At 38.6% G+C, this 18,691-nt stretch overlaps 1 long non-coding RNA gene across 3 annotated transcripts in view; it reads left to right on the top strand.

Annotated features, from left to right (window-relative positions):
• The window catches only part of LOC134547150 (uncharacterized), a 281,043-nt gene that overhangs the window by 91,204 nt on the left and 171,148 nt on the right, over positions 1–18,691 (top strand). Inside the window, exons 2-4 of one of the 3 annotated variants that reach the window (XR_010079395.1) lie at positions 3,238–3,362; positions 4,465–4,549; positions 13,022–13,132. This is a non-coding gene — a long non-coding RNA (uncharacterized LOC134547150). Of the gene's footprint in view, positions 1–3,237; positions 3,363–3,396; positions 4,550–12,881; positions 12,906–13,021; positions 13,133–18,691 lie in introns of those variants that run through there. The other 2 variants (XR_010079394.1, XR_010079397.1) reach the window with 2 other exon arrangements.

Raw genomic sequence — 18,691 nt, 5'->3', positions numbered from 1 at the left:
TCCATTAAGTGGTTGCAGCAACCCTAAATAATCACTAGAAACTTAACTTCCAGTACATTCCAGAGACTGTGATGCTCTAAAGTGATTAAAACAGCACCAGAATAGCCTAAGCTCTGTGAATGTGTGTTTATTTTTACTCACTGATGTTTTGGGGTAAATGCCACATCAGAATGTTTTTATTACAAAGTTCCCGTTCCTGTTCAGTGCAGCTGTACCTATTCTAAACTCCTTCATCAAAGGCAACCATTTCATTTTTTTCTTAATCTCAGATCAGTTTACTGAAAGCAGTTGTCCCTGACTTCCTTAAGCTTGCCCTGCAGAAAAGCTTTCTTAAAAATCTTCCCTAAGTCCGTTCTTTCCTTCACACATGCTTAGAGATGTGTGTGCATGTGTATAAACACAGACACAGGCATGTGCCCATGCATATTTTAAATCAGTTTCTGCTTCAGTCTTACAGCCTTGTGCATGGTCAGACTGGGAAAAGACTCCTGAAAAGACTCCTGGAAATGTTGCTGCCAAAGAGCATTGAAACACTTGCTTCCTCGTGTACTTCCAAATGATTTTAACGCCTTCTTTATTTATGAAATGTTTCAAATTTCTGAACTCTCTGATAGCATTACTCAGACAAATGTACACTGAGGTCAAGACTGATTATTTTTTACACTGTGGTATTGCTTTTGCAGGTGATTTAATATAGGTCATCCAGACTGACATGTTGGTGATGTTGCCTTTTGTGCAATTAAACCCTTGAATGTTGATTCTGGATTGAGAGTTTATAGAAACCACATGGAAATATTGGTTTATGCTGTTAAGTAAATTCTGGGTCCCAAACTTCTATTCATTATGAAACATTTGAGTTAAAATGAGGCTTTGGACTAATGAATGAGTTTGGCTTCTTAGCCAAACATTGCTTCTATGACATTGCTTTTTTTTTGCATCAGAGATGCCTGTGAAGTGCTGGCTCCCTGTTTTGGTGACACTGGAAAGGGAAATCTCTCAAGAGAAGACCCCTAAGTCCAACATGGCAAAAATGACAAAGCAGAACTTATATAGAAATTGAGGCTTCAAACTGGACTTTTCTATCTGTATTGTTTTTGTTCCTTGTGAATTTTTTTTGGATTAGCCATAGTTGGGTACAGCTTGGATGCCCAGCCTTGTGAGAGGCTGAGGGATGGTGAGAGACAGTAATATAAAAGATCTTTGCTTACTGAGGATATCAGGAAATCAATGCAAGAGGAAACTCCCACTATTTTCTTTTCACACCAAAAGGGATTTTTGTCACATATTAAAAAAAAAGAAAAAAAAAAAGTAAAGGCTATTTGATCCAGACATAGAGATATAATCAAGATTCTTGTAGAGCATAGTCTAACTTACGTTGTTTAATGATGACTTTTCACATTGAAAATATAATGAGAAATAACAGAAAACATATCTTGTAGCAACAGGGATGATAGACAAGAGAACTGGAGCTATCTTTGGACTCAGAAGAAAACTACCCAGTCATTTGAGGATGCATTTGAGGAAGTGAGTTGCTTGGTACATGAGAGACCAGTGCTGAAATGTCCCCCTCTGCTTAGATGCCATCACAATTAGAATATGGCAGGAATGTGTTAATGCTGCAGAGCATGCTCAAGCTCCAGGAGACAGTCACTCCTCTGAAACTTAAGTATGGAAGTATTACCAGCATTACCAGCAAAGATCTGTAGAAGATTTCTAAAGATACCTTGACTGAAAAGTCAGAATGGTCTGTTTCTTGCCGAATCAGACAGTTTCTCTATAAGGAAGCAAACAAGTGCTGAAATTATGTAGGACATGACATCTTCTTGTGATTAGCAACGTTTCTGTCAGTTTGGCTCCTCTAGTAGAATAAACCTCAAGTTCATTAAGGGGAGTGGTAGGTTTGGATGCTTTTCATCCTTTACACATTATGATGACTGTGGCCACAGTTGTTACCTGTCCTTCTCCTTTGCCTGCTGAGGAAATTCAGCTCTTTATGAATATTCTTGATTGTGTTCTGCTGTTATCACTCTATCTCCATGGTTTCAGTTCTTGGTATCCCTGATATCAAAAGTAAAAGTGCTGCTCAAACTTAGTTTTTGCTTCTTCGATCTCCCTCATTTCTTCTACTTTAATGCCACATCTGTACTTTTTGTTTATGCTTTCCTGTCTTTATGTCTGTGAAGCTGGCTTTGTGCAAAAACATCATGCCACAGGAACAGCCAGCAGCGATGCAGTTGCCCCAGTGCTAAGCCGATGACACAGAGAAAGCTGAAGCACTTCTACTTTTGTGCTTTGAACTCATTCTTGGAGCTGGTTTCCTGATTTGTATTATCAGCACTGATTTGCTTTGTTCTCTATTGCTCATTTAGTAAGGCTTAGAGCAACTACATGTCCATTTTCCCCTAGCTTAAGCAAAGCAGCAGTAATGGGCACCTCTACCTGGTTTTTCCTTGACAAACTTCCCAGAAAGATGTGTCCTTTATTGTAATTTGCCCTCTGTGACCAGCAGCAATATCTCATCTTTTAGTATCTCAACAGCACCACTATATTTAACTCTGTGTGTATCTGAGGCCTCACCTGATTTCATACAGAGTAGCCCTGTATTTCAATTAGGTTGAATATATGCAGCAGAGAAGTTTTCATTTATTGTATATGCAATTAATTCCTCTATCGTTTGCTGCTTCATCTGCTTTTAATGACTTAAAAACAAACAAAAAATAACCCACCACTTTCTTCTGGACAAATAATATCATATTCCAGGGAAGGCTTTGTGCATCTAGTGTATCTTACTAAAGCTGGATTTGAAGTTTAGGTAGACAAGCAGTTTTCTGTCAAAACTCTTCAAAAGAAACTATAAAATGACCAGGCCATAAACCCAGGAGAGGCACAAAAGTGGGAATATCAGACCTGCAATGAGTTATATGAGTCTTTTAGTCCAACCTCCCCTATTTCCACCCTGGGGCTAAATATAGGGCTGACATCCTTGCAGGAAAAGAAACACACTGGGCTTGGACATCAGTGTTTTTGGCAGAGCAACAAGCACCCTTAGGCTTAGTTTCATTTCTGTAAATTTCTTCGATAATACATGAAAAAGAAATGTTAATTTTTTGTATTTGTGACTTTGGTGGTGAAGTTTGGCAAATATCAGATCATCTTAATAAAATGTTGAATTTTAAATCTAACACTTCAATTAAAAAATATCTTTCATAAAAATAAAACGAACAACTTTCATTCCAGGTACATGACATGCTCTTCAGGAACTCCTGTCCCGCTTAAGAACAATAAAACTTTCATCTGCAGTACATTAATAACTGTTGTAAAGTTTTCCAGAATGTCTAAGTTGCCCACAGCATTTGCTTCAGGTAAGTCAGCAATACTTTGCTAGTCACTGTTGTATTGTATTTTATTTTCGAGTCTTTCACCTATCCTCATATTTCCCACCCAGTTTTATAATCATGCTTGGTCATCCCCAAACTGAATTTTTGGGGAAGTGTGTGACTTGCCACCTTGAACAGAAAATCCATCCAGTTGTGTAAACAGCACCTCATAAGGAATTTGGGGCAGCTTCTGAAATATTCCTATGTTAATGACAGGACTTCTGGTTTTGAACTTTTATATGTAATTCTGCTTTGTTTGGTAATACTTAAGTAGGGATGATTCCTGATAAAAACATTGATTTAGCTTTACAGCAAGCTTTTCAAGATTTCTTTTAGAATCTCTTTCTGTTGCCGTTCAATGAATAGTTCAAGTCTCTTTTACAGACTTTTGTCTTAATATTCTAGTTAATTCATTTAAAACTCATCTTTAATGAGTTTTAAAGTATTAAATATTGGATGTAAGTTGCTTATGAAATCAAGTAGGTTTTGTTAATGTGAATTATTTCAACGTGTTTTGTATAAACAGCAAGTTTCATTAAATAATTATGAATGCATCACAGAGGAGTAATGCACTTTATACTTTTTTCTATAAGACCTAACATGCTGCCCCAATGCATGTAGATTCCTGGCATCAGAATGTGATGTACATCTCAGGGGTAGGGACTGGCATGTGCCACATGTCAGACGTGGTGGGTCATGGCTCTGGTGTGGCGTGCCCACCTCTGATTGAGCATTGCTGAGCCCCTTCTTCTCCAACAGCACAGCCTCAAGTGGGAGGACGGCAGCCTCAGCTTTCCAGGGGAGCATCCTTCTGCCTGGCCTCTGTGGGGACGCTTGTCCCTGTTCAGGACTCCCCATGAGGCTGTCACCTCCTGTGTCACTGCTGTGCACTGCCTGTGTCTGTCAGGCTGAGATCCCAATGTCAGGGTGAGGAGGCAATGCTGCCAGGGAGACGTGTGTGGGCAGCATCACTTGGAGCAAATCATGGCAAGAACTGATGAGAATTGTAAGTCTTCTCTCTGTTACACCAGGTAGGTTTTATAAAGTTTGTGGAGTTCTGCTTTTGTTTTTTTTTTTTCCGTTCTAGGCCCTACAGTGACCTTACTGTTGGCTGATTCCAGAGAGCCATCTCATTATTCTGAGTTGAAATTTCTCCATCTCCAAAATCAGAGGTAAGGATTAAAGTATCTTGAGACAGTGCAATGAAATGTATCATGGTTATTATGATTATACTGCTCACTGTTAATATCAGAAAGGGAAATAATCTGTTCTTACATTCAGAAAGAATTAAATGCCATGAAACTAGTGGAACTGTAACAATAGCATGAGGAATGCTGGTAAAATACCAGCATGACATGGCTTGAGTTAGAAGTATTATATTTTTTGCCACATGTTAGGAACCACTAACTCTGGTGGCTACTGTAACTTATTAAAAATTGTATAGGAATCTGTTTTCAATATAAGTGAATTAAAAATATCTTGGAATGTAACACTGGAAAATAAAAAGAAAACATATTTCCTGAAATCTGCCTCAATGACATTTTTTCATTGCCTAATTTCTGCTCTTCTTGTTTTTTGTCTTTTTTTTTAGTTGTTTTCTTTTTTCTTTTTTCCTTCTTTTTTCTTTTTTCTTTTTTTTCTTTTTTCTTTTTTTCTTTTTTCTTTTTTCTCTTTTTTCTTTTCTCTTTTTTCTTTTCTCTTTTTTCTTTTCTCTTTTTTCTTTTTTCATTATGATTTTATACATAATTTCATCATTTTCCCAAAGAACTGACATTTATCAGAGGTCACATGCTGAAAATCACCTCTGTAGTTATACATGTTTTGTTTTATTTTCAAAAAGACTCTTAAGCATTTCAAGGAGAGAAATTAATCTTTGTGATTTTTGTAGTACAAAATAGTAAGGAAACTTGAAGTATTTTCTCTGTGCTTCTGCTGTGTCTATGGATTATTTTTTCTTGTAAGTATTTGAACATTACAGTTGAAAGGATCTGATTAAACATGCTAGGCTTTTTTCAGTTCCTTTCCCCCTACTTAAAGTGCATTAAACACTTAAAATTCAGCCTAACTAAACTGGAATGGATGCTTTAAAACAAGGATTAGCTTCCATTTTGTAATAAGGAAAACTAGAGCTACAAGTGTTATTGTAGTCACTTTTCTTCATGTAGAAGAGAAACAACTTTAACTCATGGACAGCATCATTTCTGCCCTGTGGTCTTGAAAGCTCAGGGAGAAGAACAGGGTATCACTACTGAGCCCAATTTTTAGCTTGGATACAGATTTCTTCTGTGGCTTATAACAAGTTATTTCTTCCTCATGTGTTTTAGTTTACCAGCTATATAAAACCTTTGAGGTGCATGTGCTTGCAAAAATGCTTTAAAGAGATGAGGTGAAAGTTTAGAGTTTCTTTAAAAGAAGCTTCTGTGAGGTCTCAGCCAGCTTCCATATTTGTCAGTGAAAGTTTTACCACAGACTTAAGTGGCCAGACAGGTTAGAATAAATTTCACTGACACTGGTGACTTTATGTAGGTATTTGTATTAACAAGGCTTTTAGTCTCTCTGACACGTCATTCAAATTAGAACTTGATTCTCCTGAGCTGTAGTAAGAAGCATTCAGGAAGTTAATTAATTGGCCTGATTATTCTCCTTTCTTTGGGTCCTTTCACCCACCCAAGAACATATATTCTGTCATCCTCAAATCATATACAAGAAAGCTGCTCATGCCTGAAATGTCACCATATTTGACTGGTTTGGTCTACAGGTGGCAAGATCCAGAGTTTCTGAACCTTGAAAAAGCATTGATTCCCTTTTGTTAATAAGGGATTCTGGCCTCAAAAGCCTCACTGCCCTTAGACGTGATATGGAAGTAGGAGCGAGTCTGTTTATAGGCCGTATATGATCCAGTAGGACTTGAAAGTTAGTTATCCCATCCTGAGAGCCCTTCAAGCCTTGCAACAAGGTGTTCTGGTCAGGAGGTGAGGAACAGCAGGGTGTACTAGCACCCATGTCTGCCTCTGAAATTGATACTGCCAGATCGTCCCAGGGCCTGACAGGTTCAGCATCTACTTGTATCTATGCACCAGTGGTGAGCTGATTACCTTCTCCTCCTGACTGATCCTGCATGTCCCATGCACCTCTTGGCTTTCTAGGTGTGTGGTAGGGTACCTTGTTGCTTTGCAAGGCTCAGGTGGATAGCTCATGTGGCCAGAGATTTGGCCACATACACATTGCCCTTAGTTGCTTCCTCAAGGTCACTGTGCTCAACTTCTCATTGAGCTTACTATGGACTGTGCTTCAATCTTGTGGAGCTGGCTGAAGCAGATAGGGCCTGAATGACAGCAGGCAGCAGCCCAGGAGCACAAGGTTTCCTGCTGTCCTAATGGCCATGCAAATATTACATGCAGGAGTGACTTCAAAGTGGCTTTTCTCTAGACTGTACATCAGTGCATCTGTAGGTGAGAGGACTCCATCAGAGAGCAGGCTTGTCTGTCTACTTCTATCAAAGACTGCAGTTACATGTTCCGAGTAGAGATTTAGGTATGTGGCATCCTACAGCATCCTCCAGTTATGATCCAGTGAGAGAGACAAATCTAAATGCAAAACCACGTATCCCAGCCAGTCCAAACTTTTCTCAAAGTCAGGTGGTATCTAGTGGCTCTTCAAGACAGGAGAAATATTGCTGGCTGGTTTGTATATAGCAGTAATGCTTAGCAGCAAATTATCAAGTAGATAGATGGAGGCACATTAAGAAAACTTGCAAGTACAGTATTCTGATTTGGGAAGTTTTACCCTCATTGTCAGGAAAATAATTCTCCTAGATGGACTTGATAGCATAAAAGCACTGTAATTTTAGCAATGTTATTTTCAACATCAGAACTTCAAAACCTAAAATGATGTGAGGTGTTGGAACAAATGTGTATGCAGAGTTTGGTCTTCGTGGCTTCACAGAATTACTCACACTTCCTTTATTTAAAAAAACAACCACATTTCTCACATCTTAAAAGTGACAGTCCTACAGTGAAAAGAACGAAGTGTTCCTTGAACACACTGCTCCCAGTGTGCATGCAGGAGTTAAAGGGTTCACAGCTCAGAGGAAATGGCATAGTGGCTAAAAGCTACCTGGGAAAGGTCAGCTCTGAGGCAATTGTGAGTTTTCTATTCAGTGGTCATAACACTCCTACTCTAAACCAACTTATTTAATTGTCACTACAAAAGATGAATTGCCAGATGAAGCAGTTCTTTTATAATTGGAATTGGCTGAATTACTTTTCATGGTTGGAACTGAACTAGAGGAGTGGTCAAAAACATGTGAATGGTCTTGGCACGTTTGGTGCTGTGTAACTGCTGACAAAATGTAAACAATCACATGGTAACTAGAAAGATGCATACCAGGTTAGTAGTGTGAGAATGCCTTGGCAAATTAGACTAATGACTGCATGGGACACATTCTGGTACAGCTCCCACTAGTCATATGAGCATATTTGATGGGAGTGTGATGTGTCCGGAAACTCGAGCAAACACAGTCTAAACCAAGTACTCATCCCATTAATAGAAAAGACTCCCAGAGTCTGACTATCCTGATCCACCTTTCTGTGTGTTCATCTATCCTGTTTTCTGAGCCATGAAGCTGCAATTACCAGTCCCTTGCAGTCAGTTGTTCAAAGACAGGATAAACACCTGCTTAGAGGAATTTGCAGAAGCTATCAGGTGCTCAATACTTTTGATTTAATGGTCATCTTGTGAAAATCCAACCCAGGGCTAAGTCTACCGAAGAATTTCTGTGTTCTAATGCACCCAGTAGAATTTATCCAGAAAAGATGTACTATACTATGCCAAGGACCATGACTAGGTACCTTGGGAGGGAATGTACAAAACTCTGCACATACCAAGGAAGAAACTGTTAGTGGGTAGGAATTGTTTAGAGGAAAGGTAGGACTTAGCTCATTTTACCATTTTCTGCACTCAGGCTGCAGTTCAGCCTCTATCTCAGGGTCCTCAGCCATGAACTGAGTGGTGCAGCTTGGTGCTGCATGGCTAACTGTCTACTGTAGTTTTCCAATGTAGAAACAGCTTCCTCAAGCATTTTAGCCAGTTTTAGACCCCCCATCAGCTCCTAAAATACCTCCTTTTCAAAAATGGCAATTCATAGTCTACTGTCCTTTTCTCCAAGTTGTCTTTGTTCTCTGAAATAAATCTCTCCTTCCTTCCAAGATCTAAGTGTCTTGGAGTGGTTACAAAGATGCCAGCCTCCCAATTTAGTGACATTACTGATTCTGATGTACTATGTAATTTCTTTGCTGTACAGAGTCAGAGTCTCCAACTGTTGTCTCAACAACCAGCATCATTCCTTTTTGCAGCACTGATGCTTTTCAGCTCTGCAAACTCTTACATTTTCTAGAATGATGAAAGGTCCATATAATCAGCTAACATAACAATTTATACAACATAATCCATGGGAATATACATAATGAGAAGGGAAAAGTTTAGTCTTGTTTATGGTCTTTTATGGTTATGTGCTGAAGTACTGTAACTGGTTTTAGATACTTGCTTTAAAAAGTTGTCTGAATCCTGAGCTATGTAAGAAAATTGATGGTAGGCTTGCAAAATAAGGTCCATGGTATGATGCTGAGATTAATTGAATCTTGTTAATTCCAGGAAGTTTAAAGTGACTTCTTATTGTCTGCAATAGAGAGAAAATTAAAAAGAGATGATATTTTATTATTCTTATTAGTTCAGAAAACAAGCAAGCAAACAAGCAAGAGGTGGTTTGAAGCATTGTGGGGAAAAAAATTAGAATTTATATATCAGGGAAAAGTTTATAAACATAAGAACTCATAGCCAAGGAAACCAGCTGCCAAATGAAGCTTTGGAATCAGCACTGCTGAAGATATTCAGGGCTCAGCTAGACATCCATCTATCAAAAAAAGATAAAGAAATCAGTTCAGCCACAATGTAGGGATAATACAAGAGAGTTTCCTGCCAAATTTCTACCCCAAATAGTGTATAATTTGGTTGGAATGGAAAAGGAAAGTACTTTGGCTTGATAGACCTTTCATGAGTATAATCTTAAAAGCAGAAATTCTTCTGCCTTTTAAAAAACACTGCTAGCAACTTAAAAAAATCTTTATTGTAACTGGACTGTGTAAGTTTTGCTCTAGTTTCAGACACAGTGACTCTAGCTTAGACCGTTTTTATTTTTTTTAATTTTAAAAAAGTGATATATTTAGAAAAAAAATCTCTTGGAATGATAAATTGTTTCGCACCATCTTTTTTTCACAGCAATTTTCCAGATGTAGTCAGATTACTCATACCAAGCCTGAGGAAAAACTGTCAGTAAGGTGTTTATTTTTTGCAGGCTTAATTAGAGGTATGAAGGGTGGTAAGACTGGAGGGCTAGGATAATAAGGGTATAAAGGTATGGTTAGCTTTTTACCTCTATGTTATAGCTTCAAATACAGGCCAAGAGGGATATTTCCCATTCACGACTTCTAAGTTCAGATGGGTGGCAATCATCTACTTCTAGTGGGTAGGCAGGCAACACTCATACAATGGAGAGTTCAAGACTGACCTGAGCTGGCATACTGAGACTACTGCTCATCAAAAGCTGGGGTTCAGATTTTTAATCATATCTTAACATTCAGGTAGTTGCCTCTTGCAGTTTTAAGGAGTTTGCAAGCAGTCACCTAGAGCTGAAGTAAGCAGAGTTAAGCTCCTTACAGAAAGCTAAGTACATGTTTATCTGGAACACTGAACACCTTCAAAACTGTAACCTAGCACCCTCACCAAGTTTTTCATGAAACTCTGGTTCGCCACTTTTCCATGCAGCCTCAGTAAGTGTCTGATTTCCCCATTGTTTATCCCAGCACATGCCATAAAGGAGAAGATGGATGGCAGTTCGCTGGCTTTCAAGTGCTCTGCTGCAAGCGTAGTCTCCTTTCAGGGCAATGTCTTCCAAAGCATCAGTCATATCAGAGAGACCAGCCTGGCACAGAGATGAAGCAGATACAGTTTTAAAGAGGCTGTTTCAGGAATAGAATTGGATTTAAATAACAAATGAATTTTCAGACTGCTTACTGAGTTTCTACAGATGTAACACAGAATTCAATATTTTCAAGCCATAAATACCTTGCATTCCCTAATTTATACTGTAAAAATTAGTGCTAATTTCTAAGATATGCTGTAGAGTTGATCAAAGCTAGTTCTCAAAAGCAAGTCTGCCATGTTATCACTGCATTATGAAAATGTGTCACGTGATGTAGGGAAAGGAAGTATGAATATCTGCTATCTGATATATATGACTGAAAAGGGAAATCAGAGTGAAATCATCAAGCCACATTAGCCAAAAAGAACAGATAAGTAAGGGTATAACACTGCAACTGTAAACAATCAACCAGAGATTGCCCTGTGTGGAATTGTGCATGTTTTTTAGAAGTGAACTAATATATCAACAGTAGAAAATTTAAAAAATCTAGCACTGCTTATCACAGCAAATTTTCAAAATGCTGTATGGATAGGATAATAACTATTAATGTGTATTAAAAGAATGCTATTCTTGCGTGTCACTCAAAACTTCTCTACAGATGACACAAGTTAGAAGCAAAGAAATTAATTGCCCTGGGCTCTGATTTGGCTCAGGTAGATGTGTGCATTTTCTGCCCTTCCACCCAGCTTCTTGCCACAGCTGTGATGGCATCCCCAGCTGTGTGCCACAGCTCTCACTGCTATCCTTACCAGCCTGGCCTGGCCCCCAGCACACCCTTCTCAACCAACACAGAAAGAGCTCATGCGTGTGCTGATCATCTCCTCTCTCTTCCCTTTGGAATGTTTCTGTGAAACCACATGTGTTCGAGTTTGCAAATATGGAATTCAGATAAAACTCTAGAAGCACTCACCATCAGAAAACTTGCCTTTAAATGTGTCAGAGTCTCTATTTGCCCCCCCAGCTCCACCATCGAGAAACCACGATCACAGGAAGTGTGAACCATTTCCTCCAAAGAGACCACGGCGCTCAGTATTTCACAGTAACCTAGAATCTGCTCTTTCAGTGTGCATGCACTCTCAGCTGTACAAAATGTGAGACTGCCCTGTACATTTCAAGTCACTGAAATAGGACATTTTGATGGAGGAAATGGTCAAAGCAGGTTATCACAAAGTAAGAGCTTTTATAGTTGACTGTTCAGGCAGTGCTGCTGACTGCTGAGCTAGCTCTTAGTAAGAATGTGCAAGTTGTGCTTTTTTTACTTGCTACTTTTCTACTACTGGACTCGTTTGGAATAATTTGTTCTCACATATAGAGGTATATATATCTAACAACAAGAATTTAGAGGAATTTTCTGTAGCTAACAGAATTGTCACAAGAATTCATTGAGGAGAAAGAGAGAATACCTTGCTGAAGGAAGTTTTGAGTGGACTTTAGAAAAAAGGCCCAAATACATTTGACATTCCTCTCAAAATACTTACATTTTTGGCTGTGAAGAGCACACTTCATTGCTCCTGTCATGCCACTTCATAACTTCTTCCTAACTTGTACTTTTCCCACTCATCTAGTTCAGTGGTTTTTATTTCCTGGTTTTCAGCCACTACCCTTTACCCATTTTCAATCTTTGCAGTTTGCACACAGACACCATCTGGCTTCACCCCCAGGGTTTCCTAGACAAGGGCAATCTAGTTAGCCTTGTGAAATCCAAACCCCAGGCAAAACAAAAACTGTAGAAAACTTCCACAAGACAGGCTTTGTCATTACTCTGTGAGAGGCAACTCCATTACCCAGAGAAGCTGTTAGAACTGAAATCACATCTTAAGCATTAAGTTATCTTCTCAACCATCCTACTCTTTCCCCCAAACTTTTCCTTTCAGTTACTGGAATTACTGCCAGTCTTTTCTGGTCAAGAGAAAGTTTGACCACTGTGTGTGTAATTACAGAACTTCAGAGTCGAACATCATGTAAGAAACTGTCTGTAAAATGCTTGGAGTAAAGTAGATTAAGAACAGATTTACTAAAGAAATTAGGAAGTCATTCCAGTGTTCTCTTCTGTTCTAAATAACATAGTGAAAATAAATCTCTGAGGCAAGATTCTGGACAAAGACATTCCTTTGAAAAGCGACCACAAGATTCCTGGTCTTCTTAATGGAGAAAACAGAAAGAATTGGTCTTGGTTTGGGACTCTCAAAATGCTGATCCTTTTGAACAATGTGGACAAGTACAGAATGTTGTCCAACAAATTTATCCTTGAACAGAAGGAAACCAAATTTCTGTGTGTTCTGACTGTCTCACAGGAGCAGAAAAAGAAAAGAACCCCTCCCTTTCTTTTTTATGTTAGCTGTGTTCCGAAGTTTCTAAAGGAATTTATTTGGGCAAGGCAAAATGATGTGTACATCTGTTTTGCCCTGAGAAATTATGATCCAGTTGCACAGTTCAGTAGTTTGAGCCAGATATTCTTTTATTTCAGGCTTTGGAATCTAAAGTCAGTAGGCAAATGCATATATCTAGAGGTGCATTTCAGTAGTGATGGCCCCAGGCTCAAGACTGAGGTGAGTTCTCCACAATAACACAGCCACCCCAACTTCTAACCTTCTTCTTGTAATCACCCAACTTCTAGCTTTCTGTTTTTCATTGTTGCATTCTGTCGTCTCTCTTGACTTGATAGTTACTCCTGTGTGTCTTCATGGGAAGAATACACATCACAGTCCTGCTCTGACAACATAGGCCCAGGAAAATGAAGAAGAGCAAGTTTTCCATTATTGTAAACTGCAAAAAGGTAAAAATACAATCAGCTCCTTCTCTGTTTGGTAATTAGAGGATTGAAGTGTATGGAACAGTGCCTGGTTACCAGTGATACAGATGTTAACTTCCAACCTTGTTAAATGTCCTGTGAAAAGCAGCATATATTGCTGTCTGCCCTCAATAGGACTGAGGTTGCATGATATTTAGATGATAAAGACTCTCATGTAAGAAGTAGGTAGCATATTAAATATGCTATTTTTGCTTTACAGTGTTCTCCAGTGAAAACCACAATTTCACTTTGGTTTCATGAGTATGCCATGATGGCATTGGTAGTTTTACCTTTTGAAATGGTTGAAGAGTAGAAGCAGACTGTGCATGGATAGCAGGGAGTAATGTCTGATACTAATTATTTCAAATTTTGCAGTCTAGAACTGGGTTTTTGTCATATTTTGAGGTTTCTTCTAAAATGATGGCTTTTCAGTCAACAGAGAAAGGTCTTGGCAGTGTTCTTGTGTCAGCTAACACACTCGGTTACTTATAAACAATCTTAGAAGGGTGACTTTTAAAGGATGTGAGATAAATCAGCAATCTCTGTTTCTAATTACAGTGGATGCACAGGTTCATTTGGAGCTGTAATGAAGAAGTTTGGAGCTGGAGACTACAAATATTTGAAGTAATTTTGATGTTAATTTTTAAAATTTCCAAGATATCTAAGATGTGGCTAGTAATAAAAGCAGGCATTGTCTGTTTCTCCCAGCATGTGGCATGAAAGTAGTGTGGTCACAGAGCTATGCATTATTTACATGGTGTCAGCATGCCAGCAAGTGGTATGGCAGAGAGCCAGATTAAATCACTTCTGATTTTAAATAAAGAACACTGAAAAATAACTTTGTATCACACTTGAGGACACTGGAATCTGGCAAATCAGCAGTAGCTCAGTGTGTCAAGCTCATTTGGATGGCTTCTTCCCTTCCTGAATGATCACAGAATCAAAATCAAGGTTCAAGGAAACTGTATAAAAGTTGGCATTATTTTTATTTCCTTGCAAAGCAAAAGGTTGTATGCAGGAAACAGTTTTTGTTTACTTTCTAAAAAGATGTGTCATGAGGTCACTGCCCTCATGCAGGAATGTTTGCACCTGAGAATGGGCAACCACCCCATGGTGCATGTTTGCCATTAATCTTTGTTTTCTCTGTAAGTGGCAAATCTGGTACATTACTTTCATTCATTAGATTTTTGCAGAATCTATTGCAACAGGTCCACCATCTCAGGAAGTGTATTTTTAAGAGGCAATCACATTATTTAGAGTAGGTGCTTTAAGGGTTTGAGGTCTTCCAAAGAAATCTTGAGTGCTCTTCTCAACCATTGCTTCTGCACCAGCTCTGATTTCTGTATAACCCCTAGAGCTGGTTCACCCTGTGAGCTGGTAGGAAAGCAATTCAGCAAAATAAAAACATGGATAGCTTTCTGATGGTTTAGTAATCCAATTACATTCATTGAGGAGCCATGTGAAAATCAGAAAGTGGAAGGGAAGGAATGGGCCTGCATGTCAGGGAAGAAAAGATGCAGGGGAAGTGGAGGGAGCAGAACTGTTACATGAATTTTACCATATTGGGAAAGCTCACTCTAGAATATTTAATGGACAGGGAGGGATCTTTTAGAAGGTTAAAAGAAGCATCCAAAATACTGGGATTCATTTTGCCTTGTCACCATAATATCCTTTTTATGAAGATAGAACTATGTATGCTCGTAAAAATCCTTTGCTTTTTTTATTTTAAAGTATAATGCAACCATTGGAGTCTGTGCACAGTTCTTTCAAGTTAAATGCTTAGTTCAACATTCCACTTCCATTTCCTGGTAGAAAATGTTTTATATAAAAGCAACTTTAACCTTCCAGAAGGGTTCATTTACTGTTACATTTGGTATCAGCTTTCCAAAAAATCCAGTCTGTGTTTGGCGTATTTTAGATTCTGGTTTTAATATTGGTTTAGGAAAAAAAAAGCCATATGGCATCAGAAATAAAATATTGCAATAGAATTCTCTCTATACATGAATGCACCCCATGAGTGAGTGGTTTAAAGTCGGTTTGATCACTTAAAGCCAAGACATGGGCTCAGGCTATCCATGAACCAGCTGGTAACAAATAACACATTCAACTCTCAGTCACAGGAAACTGTTAGGTCACCTTTTTATAGACAACTACAGCTCTACAGCTCCTGAAGCACAAGGGAATATCATATGGACTTGGAAAGAATTGAGCACCTACCATATGCACATGAAGAAGGGTAATAAAGATGAAAGGCCAGAACTGAGCTTTAATTTCTATTTTTCTTCTTTTGATTTATCATCTGCTTCTGCCCTGCTACAATTTAATACATTGCCTAAAATTAGGGAGAAGATGCTTGAATTGCTTAGTTTGATAATATCAGTCAAACTTAGGCTTCCCTCTCAGCCAGCGTAACAGATGCTAAACATGAAGCTTTAAAGTACATTCTTGCTTTCTTTATGTCTTTATTGTGCATTCATTTCTGAAGTGCTAGTTGCTGTAACAATCCCCTGCTGTGTGCAGTTCCTGGCCATGAGTTGCTGTAGTTGGTGTAGTCATGGGCATTGAGCTGGTAGAGCTGTATGAAGGTGACTCTCTGAACTAGAGCAAGGGCTGAATACTTGGGTGCAGGGCCATATAAACATACCTGAGTGTCCTTTGGGACCTTAGCAGCTTCTCTGCAAGTGCTTCAGGACTATCTCTGTTGTCAGGTTTGCTCAGGAGTCACCGCACCATGGTTCATTGCCATATACGGATGTATTCTGGTAGTTATCCTCCATAGGAATTCTGCTGTCAATAACCACTTCTTACAGAAGAAAATGGTCTTCAGACAGGCCTGGCCATGAGTGAGACAATAAAGGCTAATCCTCTGTGCTGCTGAGCTTCAGATTCTAATAAAGGACTCAGAACTTGTAAGGGTAAAGCTTCAAAGTAAGTACAGATTTGCAGAGGGAGGGCAGATAAGGGGAGCTGTAGCCCACCCATCAAGACCACCTGGTCTTAATATATGGTAGCAGTCAGCCTTTGTGCCACTCACTCTTTCCATATCCTACCCCTCTTCCAGGAGTGAGATTTCCAAGAATGCTGCTGGCAATGTGTGTGTCAAAGTCGGGTGCACTGCGGAGTCTATCAGTCTTGCACAACAGTTTTTATCACCCCTGGAACTGCAGCAGCTGAATCTGACAGTGATGGTCAGAGGCTGAACCTTAGTCAAATAACACTTATGATATTTAATATCTGATGATGAATGTACGTCCAATACTTTGAAGATGGAAAGATCTGCAAAAATGCAGACTATTATTTTATCTGGAAATGTGTTCTGTGGCATCCCAGAGTATTCATATTTCTTATTCCTTTTTTGTGCATGTGCAGTTCTCATGAACTTTCAACTATGAATCCGTATGGGAATAATTGCGTTGTGAGAAGGTGGCTTCCATTCTGTCCTGAAAAAAAGCTGCATGAAAATCACAGAAAGCTACAGAAGAAAGTACCAGTCATTGTTTGAAGGCATTGTGGTCTATGGAGATGGAAAACAGAACATGGATTTGCCTCCAAAGTATATAAGCTTCTAGAAACATGAATGAATGAGAAACAAATGCAAAAATTTGCTTAAAAAAATAAAATCTTAAAACCTTGTTGCTTTTACAATGAACAGACCTGGCAAAAAGGATAATAATTATTTTGAACATCAGTGTTTAAACAGGTAATGCTATTCCCAGCATTTTTTGGTTGCCACCTAGATTAGTGTTACTCCTCAGTTGCTATCAATGAAGTTATCAGCCACTGGAACAAGTTACGAAGAGAAGCGGGGAGCTTACCATTTTTTGAAGTCTGCAAACTGAGAGGGGATTTTATGTCTTAGCAACAGTGCGCACACAGCTGGGTGAAATTATATTGTTGTGCTGCATGAAATATCCTATGTGGTCCTTCCTAGATTTAAGAGCCATAGTCTATAATTTCACAAATACTTTACAACTCTTAGAAATAGTGATAACCAGAGCACTACTCTGAATGCATCTCCTGATTTGGGGTTGATTATGCCAAAGCACAAAAAAAATTACAGACTCAAATGTTTCTACATGTTTCTGTCGCAATAACTCATATTATTTTACAGTACTGGAGATTTGGTTTTGGGGACTAAAGAGACCCTTCCTCTTCTCCGAAGAGCAGAATGTGCTTTAGTTCATGAAATGAATAAGCATGTAGGTGGCTGCTTCCTGACTGATCTATTGCAGTCAATAAAATCAATAAACTAGACTCACTCACTGAAATAAAAGACATCCTATGAAGAAAATCTGAGGGTATTTCTCATTACTGTAGACGATTTTTTAAATCTAAACTTTCATTTTCTTCTCTTTGTAGGATAATCTAGCACACTGTTTAAAAGAAGATTTTTTTTCCTATAGCAGTCCTGCAGTGGAAAACAGCTTTTTTTACTCCCTGTCCAGATTTCCAGACTTTTGGGGCATCATGCATTGCAGAAACCTAAATTCAGTGGGAAAGCTGAAAGTTCAGTAAAGATGTGCCTGACTGAACAGCTGGACATGAGAAGAAACAATTCTTTTATGCCAAGTGGGTTTGGCAGCATAGCTAGGACTGCATAGTTCCAGAGGGAGTTTTTTAGGTTTTAGATTGTAGTCAATGGCTAGTTACCTTTGTGTCTGTGTCTAAGCTCCCTTAGTGGCCATCTGCTATATATGTATGTTGTGCCTAAGTAAATATCTCAGCTGTCCCTCAGGTGAGGGGCTGTCATCAAGGCTTGCTTTAGCCAAACATATCAGTCAGATACTCTGATGGGAGCATAATGTGAAAGAACACAGAGGAAATTTGACACTTTGTCATCCAGAAGAACTCAGATTGCTTTTATCAAGCAGTTTTTTCTGGTCTTAAGTTTCATAAATTTATAACCTGAATTGATTCAAACAAGTTCAGCTTTCTCTTATTACTGTGTTTTGTGCTTTTCTGAGGCGATCGGAAAAGATTGAGGATGAAAAAAGAGTGGTCTCTAACTGATCCTAAGTTTTTCAAATCTATTATCCTTTAAAAAAACCTCACAACCTAGTTTATCATAATAGTTCCAGCATCAACAGTCACTAATCGATTTTCCATGCAATGGCCATGGTAAGATATAGGTGTGTATATTTAATGCTTTGATTTCATTAATCTGAAAGAACAGTTTGTGGTTGTTTTGGTTGAAGTAACTCCTTCATTTCAGTCCCCTTAGGACTAGCTGTGTAGTTTTCTTTCAAAAATACAATAATATAAAAGAGTATAATAATATAAAAGAAATTTAAAAGTCTCTTAAAATTTCAAAGGTTGGAGAACTAAACTGTGTTTCCATTTATTAATGGAATTCTCAAAAGTAGTTTTTGAGCTGCACTGTGAGGAAACTGGGAAGAGCTTGAACTGCTAATGTTCCCTTTGCAGTGTGGATATACAGAACAGTTTTCTTGTCCCACAAGTATTCTGTTGATTTTGAAATTTTAGGCCTGGCATGGGACTCAGTGAATATATGAGTGACTTAAGAAACAAACGTATTTCATTTTA

This window comes from Prinia subflava, chromosome 2 (assembly GCF_021018805.1).
Source record: "Prinia subflava isolate CZ2003 ecotype Zambia chromosome 2, Cam_Psub_1.2, whole genome shotgun sequence".
NCBI lineage: Eukaryota > Metazoa > Chordata > Aves > Passeriformes > Cisticolidae > Prinia > Prinia subflava.
This window is presented reverse-complemented; position numbering and strand designations above follow the sequence as displayed.